Below are 7,664 nucleotides of genomic sequence, written 5' to 3' on the forward strand. Positions count from 1 at the left end.
ACTTTAATACTCGAGAATCGTAAAATTTACATAATTAGTTTTAAAATATTATAAGTAAACATTGTGATTTTTTATATTTCTTTTATTTAGGAAGGGATTTTATAAGCTTGACTCATTGCTAAACTTCTAAAAAAATTACAAATCCTTTCTTCTGTTTACTGTTTTTATTATTAATTTCAATATTATTCTTGTTATTAACATCACTTTCCTACTCGGAAATGTGGTAAATGAGTTTTAGAAATGTCTCTTCTCTAGTATTATCCTCCTCATCCTAGTCATGTTTGCCCCCCCCCCCTCTCTCTCTCTCTCTCTCTCTCTCTCTCTCTCTCTCTCGGTCACTTCTTTTGATGGGCCTTCCCATTTCCCCACCTCTCTCTCGTGATCCAACTTTGCATATGTGATCACCGTTTATTCATCTCTATCCGGGTGGGAGAAATCAAGCTTTCCGTAGGATAACCTGCGCATCAAATCATTTCCCAGCCCATTGTATTCCTTTAAATGTGGAACTGATGCGTTTTCGATCACTTGGTGCTCTCTCTCTCTCTCTCTCTCTCTCTCTCTCTCTCTCTCTCTCTCTCTCTCTCTCTCTCTCTCTCTCTTTAAATCGTTATTGAATCTTCAAAAAGTTTTTTACATGTCCGTCTTTTTCACGTCACTTTAACTATAAAAATAAATAAAACTTAAAGCTGGAAACCATACTTTCTTAAACATCTCTCTCTCTCTCTCTCTCTCTCTCTCTCTCTCTCTCTCTCTCTCTCTCTCTCTCTCTTTTCTGTGAGTGGTTCTGTATGCTGGTGAGTGAGTCCACTTGTGTGCTCCGATAAATAAGCTGATTTAACACGGATAACAAATGGCTATCGAGTGCAATATAGCTACAAGTTTTTGTGAATAGTTGGTGATTAGTTTGACGTCAGAAAAGTGGGATAAAACGTCGGCGTAGGATAGTTATCTTGTGAATTACTAAAAATCTGAACAAGATGGCGTTCTATAACACAGGCAAAGCTTGGAGGGACATTGCTGCAATCAGCAAGAGTAAATTCCATGAGTTGGTGCAACAAGAACTAGACCATTTGATAACAGAGGTCGCTAGTAGCTTCAACCAGTGTGATGGAAAAATATTCTCAAACATATTGAAACAATATAATCCAACAAACTGGAGCAAGTCTGCGGAAAACATCATAGAAATTATAGAAGAAATTCCATAAAAGATCCAGGTCATAAAGAGACTTATAAAGAAAGTTTACATCAATCAACACATTCCATCAAAGAACAATAAGAAGTCCAATATGGTAAATATGCTGATTGATGCATTGGGAAAAAGAATGCCAATATGGTGCAATACATGTACGATGAGGTATTCCATTATTTATCCGCATCAGCTGATCAGGAAATGCGATGCATGTCATGTACCAACACACCCTACTTGCGCTGAAGTGCAACATAAAACAAAAAGTACACACAAAGGTATTCTGCTTAACATGCTTAGTCTGGATAGAAAATATAATTAAGTCAAGATTGAATCTGAAAATAGAAGAAGAAGAAGAAGAAGAAGAAGAAGAAGAAGAAGAAAACAAAAAGGAACAGGATATGTGTAAGGATGCAGAGGAAATCATTGATACAACATATGATGCCATTCAACAACACACTTACGAAGAAATAAATTATCAGATGGAAACAAAAAATAGACCCAAGAGACCCTACCCGGACCTACATACTTCTAGGGAAGAGCAAGAAAAAAAAAAGAAAGATGTAGTTTGCAATTCACTGAAAAGAGGAAATTGGAGATTTGGCGAAAGAGACTACTACAAGCATCCAAAGATATGCCATAATTATGAAATATACAGTAAATGTGCATATTTAGATGGATATGGAGACGAATGCAGAGATCTCCATCCAAGAATATGCTAAACCCTGAAAGAAGGAAAAGGATGCAAATTCAACAAAAATTGTCGATATATGCATCCTGCAACCATGAATGAGAGTCAGAAAACTCAGCAAACAGAAAAGAAAAATGAAAGCAAAATGAAACAAAAACAAAGAAACAAAAAAAAAACAAGCCGAGTATATACCGCGCTATGCACAAAAGGCCCCAAGATATGATGCCTTTCAACCCAAATATGCACAATTAGAGCCCAACTACAAAGAATGCATCTATAATGCTAGGGGTTGTTGAAGATATGGGGATAATTGCAGGTATACACACAAAAATAAATGAAGGCGAAAGAGCAAATATAATAGAAAAGTTGGATTTTTTAATGGCAGAATTCCTGGAAATTAAGAAAAGAACATCATATCTGAACAGGAAGGAAGCATGGGAGAATCCATATTATTACCAATATTAAAAAATGGGGATGAAACACAAACCATAATAGTGATGAATGTACAGGTTTAGTCACAAGTAACTCTAAAAGGGAAATAGAGTTCTTAGAAGAACTAACCCAAATTGGAAAAATAGATATATTAAATATAAGTGAAACATGGAATTTCCAAGAGACTGGCAGTGATGACGAGATAACGGGTTTCCAAACATATAGATCAGACAGAACACATAGGAATCATGGGGGGAAACGCAATATATGGAAGAGACATAGATCAAGGAAAAGTCTGTGAAAAATACAGCAACACAGAATGTGAATTGATTGCGGTAGAATTTGAATATGAAAAACTAGTGTATAATGTAGTTTACAGACCCCCAAATACTGAGGAGTTTGACGTAATAATAGAAAAAAATAGATGATATATGTAGAAACCATAAAGACTGGAATATACTCTATCTGGAGATTTTAACTTTCCTTTCGTGGATTGGAAAGAACGGATAGAAGAAAGTGGTCATAAAATACATAAAAAAAGAGAGTAATAGTAGTGCAGAAGATAAGAGAAAATTTGAAAAGCTTCAAGATATACTATTAAAACATAATATGTAACAAATAAACCCCATTCCAACAAGTAAAGACAATGTCCTAGATTTAGTATTTGTGAATGAGGTGAATTATGTTAAAGAAATAAGAGAGTATAACACGGGAATTTCAGACCACAATGTCATAGAATTAATAGTACATTCCAAAGCAAGTGAACCCAGAGATAAACAAAGCACAAAACGATGGGAAGGATATGGAAAATATAATTTTTATAGTAATAATAATAAATGGTCAGAAATATATGAAGAATTGAACAAAGATTGGAAAAATTTATTCGTAAGTGATAATACACAGGTAAATACGTATATACTGTACAAAATACTGGAGAAGATTGTTGAAAAATATGTACCGAAAAAAAACTATAAACATCAGACATGTATACCAAGACACAGAAGGCTCTCATTTCTGAAAATTAGAAAGTGGAAGAAAAGCTTTGCAAAAAAAAAAAAATAAAAAATAAAGTATAGAAAATGATGGAAATAAAAAGTAAAATAGTAAATGAAGAACCAAAGATTATACAATCGAAAGTAAAAGAAGAAACGGACTTAGAAGAAAGGGCACTTCAAAATATCAAAAAAAAAAAAAGTACTTTACTCCTATGCGAAAAAGATGAATAAAGGGAGATTAGGAATAGGCCTTCTAAGAATTGAAGGACAGTTAAAGAATAAAAAAAAAAGGAAATATGCAACATATTAGCAGAAAACTAGAAGATTGAGTTCACGCCAAGAATTGCGAATGAGAATAATGAAACAGAAAATGAAAGAAGAAAATATTGAATATCTAACGGATATAGATATTAATGAAGCAGATACTATGCAGGCTATAAACAAAATAAAAAATTGATCGCCAGCCGGACCAGATGGAGTTCCAGTGACTTTGTTAAAAAAAAATTGCACACACTTTCGAGAAGCCGCTTGCAATACTGCTAAGACAAAGTGTAGATATGAACGAGATATATGTAAAAAAAAATCAGCTTTTATAACCCGTATTTTCAAAAGTGGATCAAGACTAGATGCAAGCAATTACACCCCTGTTAGTCTAACATCACATTTTATGAAAGTGTAAGAAAGGGTAATAAAAAAAAAATAATGAATCATTTGATTAAAAATAATTTATTTAATATAGGTCAACACGGTTTTGTGCCCGGAAAAAGTACACAAACCCAACTGATAGCACACTATGAAAACATATACAAAAATATGATAAATGAAAAAGACACAGATATGATCTGACTAGATTTTGCAAAAGCCTTTGACAAGGTAGACCATAATATACTAGATAAAAAATGAGAAAGCATATTGTGGGAAAAATAGGAAAATGGGTAAAAGAATTTCTGCAAAACAGAAAACAGATAGTTGTTGCAAATGACGAGAAATCAGATGAAGATCAGGTAATATCTGGTGTGCCACAGGGTATAGCATTAGCTGCACTAATTACATAGAATGTAATGTTAAAGACTCTTTAGTGAGAAGTTTCGCCGATAACACAAGAATGAGTAGAGAAATTACTTGTGATGAAGATAGGAACTCATTACAAAGAGATCTAAGCAAAATATATGAATGGGCGGAGGTAAATAGGATGGTATTTAACTCCGGTATATTCGAATCAATAAACTATGGAAACACAGAAGGAATGGTATATGCATACAGGGGACCTAATAACGAGACAATCACAAAGAAGAAAGCAATTAAAGACCTTGGTGTAATGTTAAACAGGAATATGTTATGCAACGACCAAATAGCAACACTGTTGGCTAAATGTAAAGCAAAAAAGGGAATGCTATTCAGACACTTTGAAACAAGAAAAGATGAACACATGATTATGCTTTACAAAACTTATGCACGTAGTACACTCGAGTACTGCAATGTGATATAGTACCCAAACTACCAAAAGGATATTGCACAGATAGAGAGTGTACAAAGGTCCTTAACAGCTAGAATAGAAGAAGTTAAGGACCTTGACTACTGGGAAAGACTGCAATTTTTAAAATTATACAGTCTAGAAAGAAAAAGAGAATGCTACATGATAATACAAGCATGGAAGCAAATCGAAGGAATTACTGAAAACCTCATGGAGCTAAAAATATCAGAAAGAGCAAGCCGAGGTAGATTAATAGTGCCAAAAAATATACCAGGAAAACTAAGGAAGGCGCACAGGACATTAATCCACTACGCACCAGCATCGATAATGCAGCGACTATTTAATGCGCTGCCAGCTCATCTAAGAAACATATCAGGAGTAAGCGTAGATGTGTTTAAGAATAATCTCGATAAATACCTAAGATGCATCCCAGACCATCCAAGACAGGAAGATGCAAGATACACTGGAAGATACATTAGCAACTATTTGGTGGATATACAAGGTGCCTCACACTGAGGGACCTGGTGGAACCCAAACATAGAATAAGGTAATACTCTCTCTCTCTCTCTCTCTCTCTCTCTCTCTCTCTCTCTCTCTCTCTCTCTCTCTCTCTCTCTCTCTCTCTGTCATTTATAGGATATACAGTCTACAATGAATTATTTCTCTCTCTCTCTCTCTCTCTCTCTCTCTCTCTCTCTCTCTCTCTCTCTCTCTCTTATATATATATATATATATATATATATATATATATATATATATATGCATATATATATATATATATATATATATATATATATATATATATATATAATCGTAAAATAAAGTTTCGTGTTCGTGGAAAAATAGAAGTAATTTCTTGTTAAGCGTTCTCGATATCAGTAATCGTAGAAAAAAATAAATAGAAAATAGGTATATAAATCTAGTTAGAATAGATCAGTTAATTATTTATCAAAAAATCAGATACTCAACTTTGACCATATTAATTGTCACGACGTCAAGAAACGATTGGTGAATAATTGATTTTCGGAAATGTGGCAATGAACTGAAGATGAAGTCAGTAATAGAAATTTATGAAGGTAACGAATACTAATCTCATTACCATAAAAATCGAGAAACCGAAGCAGTTATACAGAGAGAGAGAGGACTAGAGAGGCGAAATAGTATTATTTTCATTATTATTATTACTTGATAGTTGGAAAAGCAGGATGCTATAAGCCCAGGTGCTCCAATAGGGAAAATATCCCAGTGAGGAAAGGAAACAACGAAATATAAAAAGTTAGGAAGAGTAACAACATTAAAATAAATAACTCCTATATAAACCATAAAAACTTTAACAAACCAAGAGAAAGAGAAACAAGACAGAACAGCGTGCCCGAGTGTACTTTCAAGTAAGCGAACTCTAACCCAAGACAGTGGAAGACCATGGTACAGAGGTCATGGCACTACCAGAGACTAAAGAACAATGGCTTGATTTCTGAGTGTTCTTCTCCTAGAAGAGCTGCTGACCATAGCTAAAGAGTCTCTTCTACCCTCAACAAGAGGAAAGTGGCCACTAAACAATTATAGTCCAGTAACCACTTGGGTGAAGAAGAATTGTTTGGTAATCTCAGTTTTGTCAGGTGTATGAGGACAGAGGAGAACGTGTAGAGAATATGCCAGACTAATCACTGTGTGTTTGTTTGTAGGCAAGGGAAAATTAATCGTAACCAGAGCGAAGGATCCAATGTAGTACTGTCTTGCCAGTCAAAAGACCCCATAACTCTCTAGAGGTAGTATCTCAACGGGGTTTGCTGCCCTGGCCAACCTACTACCTACCAAGGGAACTAATATATGGTAAGTACTGTATTTGGATCATTCAATACTAAATTAACCGTTGGTAGCCTGTAAAACAACGTATAATTAGAGCAAATAGTAACAATATAATAAAAAAAAGTGGATCCTTACCTTTGGAGTGAGGCGATATCCAAGAGTGAAGTGCGGGGCAGTAGAGGAGGATGACAAATGGCGAAAAGTGTTAATGAGTTTCAGAGAATGTAAACTCCTAACTCTACAAAACAGATTTATTAATGACAGCAAAAACTACCACTTTTAGGAAACATATTTACAAATGGTAGGAAATATTAACACAACCTTTCACGATAAACTTGAAATTAAATTTCTTTTGTTTTTTCTTTTGCCTTTTCCTAATTTTGTGGGTTTTTTTTCTCTTTTCATTTTGTATTTTCTAAATTTAATGACACTATGTATTTTCTGCATCACTGCCACTTTTCTTTCGTTTTTTATCTAGCACTTGGTCTGCTTCTACGGAAGTCCTCTCTTTTAAAATAATCCTCCAAAGAAGCTTGTTTCTGCCTGCTTCTTAAAATTTTCATGAAATAACTAAGGCAAACGTCATTACAGTACTCAAGCACACAACCTGTGAGAATTTTTCAAAGTAACCATCTAGACCCTCCTTAATTTCTGCCATTGTTAGTGGGTCATCCTCCTTCCCACGACTGTACTCTTCTTGAACGACGCTTAGTTGTATGGCCTCCAACTCAACTCCTCCAGGTCATCCATCGTAAATTCCTTTTGGTGCTCCTTAATATGCTCATCAACTTCCAGAGCCATGGACGTCCAGAGTGTAACAATCTCGGCAACTTCAGATTGAGCAACAGGTTTAGGATTGTCAACATTTTCAGAATCAGCGCGGAAGCTCTCGGAATCTGGTGCGGAGATGGCATGAGACCACAGCTTCTTCCACGCAGAGTTCAAGGTGCACCTCGAAACATCCTTCCAAGCTTGATCGATGATTTTGAGGCATATGGCAAAATCAAAATGCTCCTTACAAAATTGACGAAGGATGAAGTTTGTGCTCTCAATGATTTTGAAACATATTTTGAAGAT

The sequence above is a fragment of the Palaemon carinicauda genome, chromosome 30 (genome assembly GCF_036898095.1).
Source record: "Palaemon carinicauda isolate YSFRI2023 chromosome 30, ASM3689809v2, whole genome shotgun sequence".
Lineage (NCBI taxonomy): Eukaryota > Metazoa > Arthropoda > Malacostraca > Decapoda > Palaemonidae > Palaemon > Palaemon carinicauda.